This window comes from Pseudophryne corroboree, chromosome 2 (assembly GCF_028390025.1).
Source record: "Pseudophryne corroboree isolate aPseCor3 chromosome 2, aPseCor3.hap2, whole genome shotgun sequence".
NCBI classification, from domain to species: Eukaryota; Metazoa; Chordata; class Amphibia; order Anura; family Myobatrachidae; genus Pseudophryne; species Pseudophryne corroboree.
Window position 1 is genome coordinate 325,095,458 of NC_086445.1, and position 14,962 is coordinate 325,110,419.

At 43.9% G+C, this 14,962-nt stretch overlaps 4 pseudogenes; 2 read left to right on the top strand and 2 right to left on the bottom strand.

Annotated features, from left to right (window-relative positions):
- Nucleotides 1-6,973: 6,973 nt before the first annotated feature.
- On the bottom strand, nucleotides 6,974-7,093 carry LOC135051463 (5S ribosomal RNA; annotated as a pseudogene).
- Nucleotides 7,094-7,199: 106 nt separating this feature from the next.
- Nucleotides 7,200-7,319, bottom strand: LOC135051403 (5S ribosomal RNA; annotated as a pseudogene).
- Nucleotides 7,320-9,852: 2,533 nt separating this feature from the next.
- Nucleotides 9,853-9,972, top strand: LOC135051404 (5S ribosomal RNA; annotated as a pseudogene).
- Nucleotides 9,973-10,078: 106 nt separating this feature from the next.
- Nucleotides 10,079-10,198, top strand: LOC135051464 (5S ribosomal RNA; annotated as a pseudogene).
- The last annotated feature ends 4,764 nt before the right edge of the window (nucleotides 10,199-14,962 follow it).

Consider the following 14,962-nt stretch of genomic DNA (forward strand, 5'->3'; position numbering starts at 1 on the left):
ACTTCATTTTGTATTGGAAGGAAAAATATTACAGATGTAATATCTAATTTGCTCTGTGATGTGGCACTCCAAAGACACATTACCACTATATGAGCAAAAACAAAATGCAGCAATTTCAACAACAAAAAACACTGCAGTGTGGTGTCACGGTACAAATACAAGCAAAAAACCTAAAAAAAAAAAAAAAAAAAAAGATTTTTAAAATAAATAATTAACATTATCTAAAGATGACATTACACATGTAAGTGGTTTCCAAACCACTTTCCAGTACTCCAGCCTCTAACATCACAACCACTTTTTTACTAAAAAAACCACATGGATCACTTAAATATAAAACATAGTCACTATTTTATAAACAAAAACAACCAAAAGGAAAACATTATTGCAGGACAATTCAGAGACACACCAAGTCCAAACTACACATGCAAAAAATCTGTCTGAAAAACACATGACATACAATAAAGTAAGATGTTTCATTGACTTTTATATAAAACATTAACCAAAACAATGTATTTGCTGACACACACTTGAAGATGGGAGTAATATGCAACGTCACATGACACACATAAAAAAAAAAAAACAAATAATAAAAAAAAAAAATGCAAATATACATGCTCACCATTCTTCCTGGGCCTATCTGAATCCCGGACATGGGTTGCAGAGACAACTTCTGGAGGTATTACACTCCGCATGGGCTCCTCATACTCCAGATAACTTGCAATATAGGGCTGCCCACCACCGGTTTTCCGAGCCTCCTTGGCCGTTTTGGACTTGACACGTCGCTTTATGTCATAGTACCGTTTGCGGCACGTGTCCTCCGTCCGCTTGACCACCCCCTCACTATTGACAGCAGCAACTACTTTCGCCCACAACACCGTCTTCCTCCGTGTTGGCACCTTGGCGGACTCAGGGCGAAATAGCTGCCTCTGATACTTCATCAGCTCACGCACCAATGCCACATTTTCAGCAAAACTAAACTTAACATTCCGCCCAGTCTTAGTAGTGGTGCGTGGCTGCGGAGCACTCTGACTGTCACTATCACTTGAGGCTGCTGCAGCAACCTCACCCACCTCCTCCACCTCACTAACACTCACCTCCTCCACCTGACCAACCTCCTCCCCCTCACTCACACCCTCCACCTCTGAGTCACACATAATTGTGTGTGTAAATAGTTAACACAGGGAAAAAAAAGACAAACACACTCTTCCACTACCACTACACAACACACACACACACACACACACACTGACAAGGGACTATAAAGAAAAATAACTTGGACTAAAAATGAGACAAAACCACAAAATACAAGACAACAAGAATGACAAGACGACTTTCAAACACAATACCACACTCAGAAATCGCTACCACCACTCCTCTTCAAAACACAAATTCACCTACCTCCACAGCACAACTTCCCTCCTCCTCACCACTAACTAAACCCACGAGGTGCGGACGGTTTGGGGCGTATTTATATGGTTGCGCACAGACACTCCTACCATCTGAAACGCAACCAATCACGAACGGGGATGAAAATCGAAACAAAGTGAAAATGCGGCCGCGGGGAAAAAAAAACCCTGCCGCGTTTAACTTAGGAAAAAACCTGCAAATACAACAAAAACACGTACGCAAACGACAATGACGGCCGTAAATGTGCCAAAAAAAAACACGACTGGCATCGACATCGGAAAACACGAAAACAATAAAGTCGACTGCTTCGTAACTTTGCGTATATGGATTCAAAAAGTTGCATGAAAATGCACCCGATACAAAACGAGTTTAAAGTTTAAAACACTACACAAACCGACTCAAACACGAGTATTAGTAAATATTGCCCAGGGTATTTAGTTCCTTTGACACAGGAAAAGTGGCTGAGGACTTCTTTATTATATTAAAATAAGATTCCTCAGTCTCCTCTGTTACCTTTATCTGGGATATGCAGAACTTCTCTGATAGCTTCTATGAGAGCCTCTATTCCCTGTGACAGAGTAGCCTCCCCCACCTCTAAGTCCACGTCCGCCTCCTCCATGTCTGACCCTTCATCATCAAAGTCAGACTGCAGGATATGAGCCAAGGGACGTTTTTGCGGACAAATGGCAGGGGACTGAGACGCTGGTTTGGGTACTGAGTCTCTCTTTATAAACTCAGTCATCGATTGTCTTAAGTATTGCATCTCTTTCTCATTGCGGTACAATTTAGTTGAAATATTGGAAATCATTCCCTTAATGGAGTCCAGCCATGCTGGCTCTGCCCCGCTAGCCTGGGAGGGTACACTGCACTGAATACACTGTGGTGAACCCCCTGGAGAAGAGGAACACTGTGCCTTACATGAAACACACTCTTTGTCTGACATACTGTGACAGCACACACACACACACACACACACACACAGGTTAAATGCACAATTAACCCACAAAGAGCCCTACCAGGGAGACACAGAGATAGTATGGGGCCAGAACACAGCGCCCTTACTGCTAATGCCCAGCTTAGCCAGGTCGCAGACTTAGGGGGTAATTCCAAGTTGATCGCAGCAGGAAATTTTTTAGCAGTTGGGCAAAACCATGTGCACTGCAGGTGTGGCAGATATAACATGTGCAGAGAGAGTTAGATTTGGGTGGGTTATTTTATACCTGTGCAGGGTAAATACTGGCTGCTTTATTTTTACACTGCAAATTAGATTGCAGATTGAACACACCCCACCCAAATCTAACTCTCTCTGCACATGTTATATCTGCCTCCCCTGCAGTACACATGGTTTTGCCCAATTGCTAACAGAATTCCTGCTGCGATCAACTTGGAATTACCCCCCAGATTGGGGACTTGGTACACTAGTAAGCGCCCCCCCCCCCCCCCCCTCTCCCCTGCTATGACCCACTGGTACCACTGAGGTAATTTGGAGTCTCTCCCTGTCAGTCAGCGTCTGTGTTCACTGCAGAGGGAAATGAGCTGCTGGATTCGCTCATAGTGAAGTCTCACCCCTTCAATGGCGTGCGGTCTTCTCGCACTTTTTTATGCTGGCTGGGGTAATTTTGTGCCTAAAATGGAGTCAGCCCCCTTTTAATTCTGTAATGCCAGTCTGGGTACTGTGTACATATATAGTGTACTGAGACTCAGTTCGCTCCCTCAGAAGCTGTGCGTCTGCACTGTGTACTGAGTCTGGAGCCCCAGCCGCCCCATGTAGAAGCCGTGCATCTCCGTACCCTCATGCCACCATAATGGCCGGGACGCCGGCTTAGTACTCACCACTCTTCTATCTTCTGGCTGTGCTAGGGGTGACAGCATGCTGTGGGAATGTACGCTCGCCGTGGTGGGGCTTGTGAGCCAGTGTACTGTCAGCGGGGAATGGGACCCTTAACCGTTCAAGAGGTTGGGCCGTCCCCTCTCCCTAAGTCCCACAAAGCAGACAGGCTGGTGCAATCCAGTCCTGCCTGAAAATAACAAATCTCAAATAAACGCAGAAAACTCTTCAGGAGCTTCCAGCGACGTGACCGGCTCCTCCGGGCACTTCTTCTAAACTGAGTCTAGTAGGAGGGGCATAGAGAGAGGAGCCAGTGCACACTATCAAATTCTTTCGTGCCCAAGGCTCCTAGTGGACCTGTCTATACCCCATGGTACTAAATGGATTCCCAGTATCCCCAAGAACGTAAGAGAAAGAGCCAATTACCTTACCAAGAGAAAGGCACATGACCAAGAGCAGATCACCATGAGACCCCAAACATACAATGGGAGGAGAGGATGTACCAGAGGTAGAGAACTAAATATTGCAGTTCTATAGGAGGCGAACAAGGAAAAACTGTCACAAAAGCCAATGGCATGAAGAATGTGGATGGAGTAGGTGAGCAAATGAACTGAAAGCTGTAGCGAAGTCCAGGAGAATGAGTATAATCAAATTACTTTTAGACTTTGCTGTAAGTAGATAAGTGATCATTTTTGTGAGTGCAGTATCAATGGAATGTTGGGGACAGAAGACTGATTGCAGAAATTTGAGAACGTAATGACAGGCAAGAATATGATATACTGTAGGTAGCTGTACAAAACTTCTTCAGTGGTTTGGAAGCAACAGGTAGGAGATCAATAGGGAGGTAGTTACAGAGAGAAGCTGGGCAAAGATGCGGTTTCATCAGAATTGGTTAGAACAGTGCATGTTTAAAATAGAGATGAGCAGGTTCGGTTCTCAGAGAACTGAACCCGCCTGAACGTCACAACCCGAGCCCAGATCCGAGTCAGGCTTGGGTTTTCCCGCCTGACTCGGAAACCAGAACAAGGCAAAATGTTATCATCCCAAATGTCGGATTCTCGCGAGGTTTGGATTACATATAACTCACCGCGCGTCGCCGCCATTTTCACTCCAGCATTGGAAAGTGTAGAGAGAGGACGTGTCTCCTTCCTCAGTGTCCTACATCAGTCCAGTGGTGGTGTCTTGTGCTGCATCTGTCCAGTCACAGTGGTTGTGTCCTCTGCTGCCATATGTCCAGTGCTGCTGTATAAGTCCAGCCCAGTGGTGCTGTGTTGTGCTGCATCAGTTCAGTGTTAGTGTCTTGTGCTGCATCAGTCCAGTAACAGTGGTGGTGTCCTTTGCTGCCATATGTCCAGTGCTGCTGTATAAGTCCATTGCAGTGGTGCTGTGTTGTCCTGCATCAGTCTGGTGGTGGTGTCCCTGTGCTGCTTTATATGTCCAGTGATACTGCTGTATATGTCCATTGATACTGCCGTATATGTACAGCGGTACTGCCGTATAAATCCAGTGATCCTGCCAAATAATTCCAGTGATCTTGCCGCATAATCCCAGTGGTACTGGCATATAAATCCAGTCCAGTATTACTGCCGTATAATTCCATTGATCCTGCCGTATAATTCCAGTGGTACTGGCGTATAATTCCAGTGATCCTGCCATATAATTCCAGTGGTACTGGCGTATAATTCCAGTGATCCTGATGTATCATTTGAGTGGTACTGGCGTATAACTCCAGTCCAGTGATACTGCCGTATATGTCCAGTGGTACTGCCGTATAAATCCGGTGGTACTGCCGTATAATTCCAGTGATCCTGTTGTATAATTCCAGTGGTACTGGCATATAATTCCAGTGATCCTGCTGTATTATTCCAGTGGTATTGGCATATAAATCCAGTCCAGTGATACTGCTGCATATGTCCAGTGGTATTGCCATATAAGTTCAGTGGTGCTGTCCTGTACTTATATTATTTACTCCAAATAAAGGGGTTATTAATATTTAATCCAAATCATTTTCACAGGGTTTGCCCTGTGTGGTGTAGAGGTACGCTCTCCTGTATCGCATATTTTTATATAACTCCAGAAAAATAATGGAGAACAAAAATTTGGAGGAGAAACTAGGGAAAGATCAAGAACCACTTCCTCCTAGTGCTGAATCTGCTGCCACTAGTCATGACATAGATGATGAAATGCCATCAACGTCATCTGCCAAGGCCAATGCTCAATGTGATAGTAGAGGGCATGTAAAATCCAAAAAGCCAAAGTTCAGTAAAAAGACCCCAAAAAAGAAATGTAAATGGTCTAAAGAGAAATGTAAACTTGCCAATATGCCATTTACGACGCGGAGTGGCAAGGAACGGCTAAGGCCCTGGCCTATGTTCATGACTAGTGATTCAGCTTCACATGACGATGGAAGCACTCATCCTCCCACTAGAGAAATGATGAGTTCAGCTGCAAAAAGCACAGCAAAGAAGTGTGCATTCTAAGATGGTATCACAAATCCCCAAGGAGAGTCCAAGTGTGTCGGCGGTTGCGATGCCTGACCTTCCCAACACTGGATGGGAAAAGGTGGCTCCTTCCACCATTTGCACGCCCCCTGCAAGTGCTGGAAGGAGCACCCAAAGTCCAGTTTCTGATATTCAAATTGAAGATGTCACTGATGAAGTACACCAGGATGAGGATATGGGTGTTGCTGGCGCTGAGGAGGAAGTTGACGATGAGGATTCTGATGGTGATGTGGTTTGTTTAAATCAGGCACCGGGGGAGACACCTGTTGTCCGTTGGATGAATAAGCCCATTGTGATGCCTGGGCAAAATACCAAAAAAGCCACCTCTTCGGTGTGGAATTATTTCTCCACAAATCCGGACAACAGGTGTCAAGCCGTGTGTTGCCTCTGTCAATCTGTAATAAGAAGATGTAAGGACGTTAACCACCTAGGAACACCCTCCCTTATATGTCACCTGCAGTGCATTCATCAGAAGTCAGTGTCAAGTTGTGAAACTTTGGGTAAGAGCTTAAGCAGTCCACTGACACCTAAATCCCTTCTTCCTCTTGTACCCAAGCTCCTGCAAGCCACACCACCAACTCCCTCAACGTCAACTTCCTCCTCAGTCAGGAACGTCAGTAGTCCTGAAAAAAAGGAAGTTTTTGGGAACCGCACAAGTCCTCAAATAGATTAGTAGTATAATTAGTAGCCTCTGAAAAACTGAATTATCTCGAATTGCTTCTAGATATAGCAACAAGGGGTATGGATAGTCAATCTTGGCCCCACCTGGTTGTTGCTTTCAGTGGTGCTCCACAGAGTCAATGTAAGGCAGTACAGAAAAAAGTGTTTAGAAAGTAGACTCTTTTTTGGGAGCACTCTAATTCAGAGGGTAGAAATATAATTAATTAATTAATACTGGTAAAACCATTTTTATTAGATTTATACATTAAAAAATATTTTTAGGAGTATTTGCGTGAAAAATTAGAAGCTTTGCGAAAATATAAAACACATTATAATTGGTACGTGATATCCGTATCACAGTGTATCGGTTGCCGGAAATTAATGACTGTGGTTACAGAGTTCATACATCATTGCACATTAAGATTTATGTAATGTATGACCATCATTTATTCAGCAAGTATCCATTGTGGATTACAGTAGATGCTGAGAATTAAATCATAGGTCATATGAAAGTCAGGTGCCCCGTAGTATGTATATATGTAAATATATATGGGTGACACTTTCTAGGGGAGTCAATTTATTGCAGTACCAGGGTGTTCAGAGGTGGTCTCCCATCCTAGTACTAACCCGGCCTTTCACTGCTTAGCTTCCAAGGTCAGAAGAGATTGGGCATCTCCAGTGATGTATGACCGCAAATATTGTACTCTCCCTCTAAGATCACCAAAAAATGTGCAGCCACTTTGTTATAAGAGTTCCAAAGTGCCCAATGTTTTGGGTGTGGATGGCAATATAGGGGAGTAAAATTGTTGCAGTACCTGGGTGTTCAAAGGTGGTCACCCATCCTTTTACTGACCCGGCCTTTCACTGCTTAGCTTCCAAGATCGGAAGAGATTGGGCATTTCCAGTGAGGTATGACCGCAAATATTATACTCACCCTCCTCAATCATCCAAAAAATTATATTATGATTGTCAAAAAGTAGTAAGTTATATATACATAAGGTGCAATAAAAAATTGGGATAATATGTAGCCACCTGGCTTATTTACCCTGTAACAATCAGCCACAGGTAACAATATACACATGAGTGAAGGTCTATTGTGTGGGTATAATTTCTAAACACCACATAATGTCCACAATTAGGACTGGCCCATCACTCCATATATACATAAGGTGCAATAAAAAATTGGGATAATATGTAGCCACCTGGCTTATTCACCCTGTAACAATCAGCCACAGGTAACAGTATACACATGAGTGAAGGTCTATTGTGTGGGTATAATTTCTAAACACCACACAATGTCCACAATTAGGACTGGCCCATCACTCCAGAAAAAGCCCTAAGAACGCCATAAACGGTCGGACCACAAATAATTTTATAGGTGCAGGATATAATTATGCTGCACAGAGATGGGTTAATTTGTGGTATACCCTATTCGCACTTGACCAAGCAATAGATTAGAGGTGCCTGATGCATAGAGCCTCTAATGAATACCTGCATGTATTGTGGAAAAGCAGGCTAGAAATAGGTGCTTATTATTCGTTTGCACATGTGTTGATGTGCTTAAGCATAATATGTTCAAAGTTCTGAGCATTTGCTGCAATTAGCCATTCTTATATTTCAAAAGGAAAAGAAAACAGTCAGTGATAATTGTAGAATTGATATCAGCTTGCTATTGATGTCTATAGCTAATGAGGAATTTCCCAATTGAAGGCCTTGATACTGGAGGTATACAATCCATATGGTATTGCTAATTGGGACAATTAATCCTATATTGTTCTTTAGCATAGTATGATGATAAGACTGATAACTAAATTGTCACTTGTGGTAGCTGCTGTTAATTCACAGAAAGGAAGGAAGAAAGAAAAGAAAAGAGTGAAAAGAGAAACTTTTTTTGTTTGCTGACAGGCTCTTGTCAGTGCAGATTGCAGTGAAAAAAGTGCAGGGTATACGATACCAGCTCCGGACTGGGTAGTGTCCCTGTTGGACCCGACTCCTGCCGTGCCCGTGCTCCTAAGGTTTCAGGGGCTGCAATGGCGTGTGGTCGAGGTCTCCTCATTCAGAGGACGGAGCTTGCGGCCGTTTCCATGGTGATCGTTCTCGGGATTCCGGCTAGTGCGATCACGTGTGCGCATCACGTGATCGCTGTACTTCCTCCTGACGTACGTTTCGCATTCAGTGCTTGATCACAGGATGTGATCAAGCACTGAATGCGAAACGTACGTCAGGAGGAAGTACAGCGATCACGTGATGCGCACACGTGATCGCACTAGCCGGAATCCCGAGAACGATCACCATGGAAACGGCCGCAAGCTCCGTCCTCTGAATGAGGAGACCTCGACCACACGCCATTGCAGCCCCTGAAACCTTAGGAGCACGGGCACGGCAGGAGTCGGGTCCAACAGGGACACTACCCAGTCCGGAGCTGGTATCGTATACCCTGCACTTTTTTCACTGCAATCTGCACTGACAAGAGCCTGTCAGCAAACAAAAAAAGTTTCTCTTTTCACTCTTTTCTTTTCTTTCTTCCTTCCTTTCTGTGAATTAACAGCAGCTACCACAAGTGACAATTTAGTTATCAGTCTTATCATCATACTATGCTAAAGAACAATATAGGATTAATTGTCCCAATTAGCAATACCATATGGATTGTATACCTCCAGTATCAAGGCCTTCAATTGGGAAATTCCTCATTAGCTATAGACATCAATAGCAAGCTGATATCAATTCTACAATTATCACTGACTGTTTTCTTTTCCTTTTGAAATATAAGAATGGCTAATTGCAGCAAATGCTCAGAACTTTGAACATATTATGCTTAAGCACATCAACACATGTGCAAACGAATAATAAGCACCTATTTCTAGCCTGCTTTTCCACAATACATGCAGGTATTCATTAGAGGCTCTATGCATCAGGCACCTCTAATCTATTGCTTGGTCAAGTGCGAATAGGGTATACCACAAATTAACCCATCTCTGTGCAGCATAATTATATCCTGCACCTATAAAATTATTTGTGGTCCGACCGTTTATGGCGTTCTTAGGGCTTTTTCTGGAGTGATGGGCCAGTCCTAATTGTGGACATTGTGTGGTGTTTAGAAATTATACCCACACAATAGACCTTCACTCATGTGTATACTGTTACCTGTGGCTGATTGTTACAGGGTGAATAAGCCAGGTGGCTACATATTATCCCAATTTTTTATTGCACCTTATGTATATATGGAGTGATGGGCCAGTCCTAATTGTGGACATTATGTGGTGTTTAGAAATTATACCCACACAATAGACCTTCACTCATGTGTATATTGTTACCTGTGGCTGATTGTTACAGGGTAAATAAGCCAGGTGGCTACATATTATCCCAATTTTTTATTGCACCTTATGTATATATAACTTACTACTTTTTGACAATCATAATATAATTTTTTGGATGATTGAGGAGGGTGAGTATAATATTTGCGGTCATACCTCACTGGAAATGCCCAATCTCTTCCGATCTTGGAAGCTAAGCAGTGAAAGGCCGGGTCAGTAAAAGGATGGGTGACCACCTTTGAACACCCAGGTACTGCAACAATTTTACTCCCCTATATTGCCATCCACACCCAAAACATTGGGCACTTTGGAACTCTTATAACAAAGTGGCTGCACATTTTTTGGTGATCTTAGAGGGAGAGTACAATATTTGCGGTCATACATCACTGGAGATGCCCAATCTCTTCTGACCTTGGAAGCTAAGCAGTGAAAGGCCGGGTTAGTACTAGGATGGGAGACCACCTCTGAACACCCTGGTACTGCAATAAATTGACTCCCCTAGAAAGTGTCACCCATATATATTTACATATATACATACTACGGGGCACCTGACTTTCATATGACCTATGATTTAATTCTCAGCATCTACTGTAATCCACAATGGATACTTGCTGAATAAATGATGGTCATACATTACATAAATCTTAATGTGCAATGATGTATGAACTCTGTAACCACAGTCATTAATTTCCGGCAACCGATACACTGTGATACGGATATCACGTACCAATTATAATGTGTTTTATATTTTCGCAAAGCTTCTAATTTTTCACGCAAATACTCCTAAAAATATTTTTTAATGTATAAATCTAATAAAAATGGTTTTACCAGTATTAATTAATTAATTATATTTCTACCCTCTGAATTAGAGTGCTCCCAAAAAAGAGTCTACTTTCTAAACACTTTTTTCTGTACGTCAGTAGTCCTGCAGGCCATGTCACTGGCAAGACTGAGGAGTCCTCACCTAACCGGAATTCCTCCGGAGGATCCTTGAGTGGTATGCCTGCTGTTGCTGCCGCTGCTGTTGCTGCTGGGAGTCGATCGTCATCCCAGACGGGAAGTCAGAAGACCACTTGTACTACTTGAAGTAAGCAATTGACTGTCCAACAGTCCTCTGCAAAGAAGATGAACTATGACAGCAGTCATCCTGTTGCAAAGCGGATAACTGAGGCCTTGACAGCTATGTTGGTGTTAGATGTGTGTCCGGTATCCACCATTAGTTCAGTGGGACTTAGAGAATTGATGGAGGTAGTGTCCCCCCGGTACCAAATTAGATCTAGGTTCCACTTCACTAGGCAGGCGATACCATGAATGTACAGAGACATCAAAAAAAGTGTCCCCAGTGTCCTAAAAAAGGCAGATGTACCCACTGTCCACTTAACCATGGATATGTGGACAAGTGGAGCAGGGCAGACTAAGAACTATATGACTGGGACAGGCCACTGGGTAGATGTATGGCCTCCTGCAGCAACAACAGCAGCGGCACCAGTAGCAGCATATCTCGCAAACGCCAACTCATTCCTAGGCAGCCTACACTATGTACCACCGCTTTCCGTAAGAGGCATACCGCTGACAACCTCTTACGGAAACTGAGGGACATCATTGCACAATGGCTTACCCCAATTTTGGACAATTGTGCGTGCATTACATCTGGGCAAATTCCAGCACGTCCCATGTTTTGCATATACATTGAATTTGGTGATGCAGAATTTTTTGTAAAATTACTGGGGCGTGCAGGAGATGCTGTCGGCGGCCCGAAACATTGTGGTCCACTTTCGGCATTCAGCCTCCGCATGCCGAAGACTGGAGTGCCATCAAACACTCCTGAACCTGCCCTGCCATCACCTGAAGCAAGAGGTGGTAACGAGGTGGAATTCAACACGCCATATGCTTCAGAGGATGGAGGAGCAGCAAAAGACCATTTAAGCCTATACATCCACCTACAATATAGGTAAAGGAGGGGGAATGTCCCTGACTCAAGCACAGTGGAGAATGATTTCCGTCTTGGGCAAAGTTCTCCAACCCTCCGAACTTGCCACACGTGAAGTCAGTTCAGACACTGCCAGCTTGAGTCAGGTCATTCCCCTCATCAGGCTTTTGCACAAACAGCTGGAGAAATTGAAGGAGGAGCTAAGACGAAGTGATTGCACAAAGTATGTGGGACTTGTGGATGGAGCCCTTCATTTGCTTTGCCAGGATTCAAGGGTTGTCAATCTTTTGAAATCAGAGCACTACATTTTGGCCACCGTGCTCAATCCTAAGTTTAAAGCCTACGTTGTATCTCTCTTTCAGGCAGACACAAGTCTGCAGAGGTTCAAAGACCTGCTGGTGAGAAAATCGTCAACTCAAGTGGAACGTGACCTGTCAACAGCTCCTCCTTCATTTTCTCCTGCATTTGGGGTTTCGAGGAAAAGGATAAGATTTCCTAGCGCACCAGCTGGCGGTGATGCAGGGCAGTCAGGAGCGAGTGCTGACATCTGGTCCAGACTGAAGGACCGGCCAATGATTACTGACATGTCTACTGTCACTTTGATATGATTCTGTCACCATTGAAAGAATGGTGGAGGATTATATGAGTGACAGCATCCAAGTAGGCATGTCAGACAGTCCGTATGTATACTTGCAGGAAAAAGAGGCAATTTGGATGCCCTTGCACAAACTGGCTTTATTTTACCTAAGTTGCCCCCCTCCAGTGTGTATTCCGAAAGAGTGTTTAGTGCAGGCAGTAACCTTGTCTGCGATCGGTGTAGGAGGTTACTTCCACAAAATGTGGAGAAGATGATGTTCATCAAAATGAATTATAAATTCCTCCGGGAAGACCTTTACCAGCAATTGCCTCCAGAAAGTACACAGGGACCTGTGATGGTGTATTCCAGTGGGGATGAATTAATACTCTGTGATTAGGAGGATGTACACACTGAAAGGGGTGAGGAATTGGAGGATGGGGATGAGGTCGACATCTTGCCTCTGTAGAGCCAGTTTGTGCAAGGAGAGATTGATTGCTTCTTTTTTAGTGGGGGCCCAAACAAACCAGTCATTTCAGCCACATTCATGTGGCAGACCCTGTGGCTGAAATGAGTGGTTTGTTAAAGTGTGCATGTCCTGTTTATACAACATAAGGGTGGGTGGGAGGGCCCAAGGACAATTCCATCTTGTACCTCTTTTTCTTCTTTGCATCATGTGCTGTTTGGGGACTAGTTTTTTAAGTGCCATCCTGTCTGACTCTGCCGTACAACTCCAGGGGTACTGCCGTATAAGTCCATGGGTACTGCCGTATAATTCCAGTCCAGTGGTGCTGTCTTGTGCTGCATCAGTCCAGTGGTGGTGTCCTGTGCTATATATTATTTACTCCAAATAAAAGGGTTATATACATTACTAATATTATTATCCAAATAATATTTACAGGCTTTGCCCTGTGTGGTGTAGTGGTACGCTCGCTTGTGCTTTATTATTATTATTATTATAATAGCTCCAAATAAAAGGGTTATTATTATCCAAATTAATTTTACAGGCCTTGCCGTGTGTGTGTGTGTGTGTGTGTGTGTGGTCTAGGGGTACGCTCTCCTGTGCCACCAGTTTTGTGCGTGTATTACATCTGGGAAAATTCCAGCACATCCCATGTTGTTTGTGCCGCACACTTGTGTCACTTTAGCTTAGCCATACAGCTACCTCATTGCACCTCTTTTACTTCTTTGCATGATGTGATGTTTGGGGCCTAGTTTTTTTAAGTGCCATCCTGTCTTACACTGCAGTGCCACTCCTAGATGGGCCAGGTGTTTGTGCCGCACACTTGTGTCGCTTAGCTTAGTCATCCAGCTTCCTCATTGCACCTCTTTTTCTTCTTTGCATGATGTGCTGTTTGGGGCCTATTTTTTAAATCTGCCATCCTGTCTGCCACTGCAGTGCTGCTCCTAGATGGGCCAAGTGTTTGTGCCATACACTTGTGTCGCTTAGCTTAGTCATACAGCCACCTCGGTGCAATCTTTTGGCCTAAAAACAATATTGTTAGGTGTAAGGTGTTCAGGACTGGAAATGAGTGGAAATTAATGTTATTGAGGTTAATAATACCGTAGGATCAAAATTACCCTCAATTTTTGGGATGTAGAGATGAGCGGGTTCGGTTCGTCGAGATCCGATTCCCCCCGAACTTCACGTGGTTTACACGGGTCCGAGGCAGCCTCGGATCTTCCCGCCTTGCTCGGTTAACCCAATCGAGGCCGAACGTCATCACCCCGCTGTCTGATTCTCGCGAGATTCGTATTCCATATAAAGAACCGCTTGTCGCTGACATTTTCACTCGTGCATTGTAGATTGAGTGGAGAGGACGTGGCTACGTCCTCTGCCTGAAAAGCTCAATATCTGTGCTCAGTGTGCTGCATTGTGGTGACCACCAGTATATAGTAGTACAGTACAGTAGGCCATTGCTGTATCTTGCAACTCTGTCACTTCTAGTATCCATATCTGTGCTGCATTGTTGTGTGACCAGTATATAGTAGTACAGTGCAGCATTTTGGTGACCACCAGTATATAGTAGTACAGTACAGTAGGCCATTGCTGTATCTTGCAGCTCTTTGTCACTTCTAGTATCCATATCTGTGCTGCATTGTTGTGTGACCAGTATATAGTAGTACAGTGCAGCATTTTGGTGACCATCAGTATATAATAGTATAGTACAGTAGGCCATTGCTGTATCTTGCAGCTCTGTGTCACTTCTAGTATCCATATCTGTGCTGCATTGTTGTGTGACCAGTACATAGTAGTACAGTGCAGCATTTTGGTGGCCACCAGTGTATAGTAGTACAGTACAGTAGGCCATTGCTGTATCTTGCAGCTCTGTGTCACTTCTAGTATCCATATCTGTAAAGCATTGTTGTGTGACCAGTATATAGTAGTACAGTGCAGCATTTTGGTGACCACCAGTATATAGTAGTTCAGTACAGTAGGCCATTGCTGTATCTTGCAGCTCTGTGTCACTTCTAGTATCCATATCTGTAAAGCATTGTTGTGTGACCAGTATATCGCAGTACAGTGCAGCATTTTGGTGACCACCAGTACATAGTAGTACAGTACAGTAGGCCATTGCTGTATCTTGCAGCTCTGTGTCACTTCTAGTATCCATATCTGTGCTGCATTGTTGTGTGACCAGTATATAGTAGTACAGTGCAGCATTTTGGTGACCATCAGTATATAATAGTATAGTACAGTAGGCCATTGCTGTATCTTGCAGCTCTGTGTCACTTCTAGTATCCATA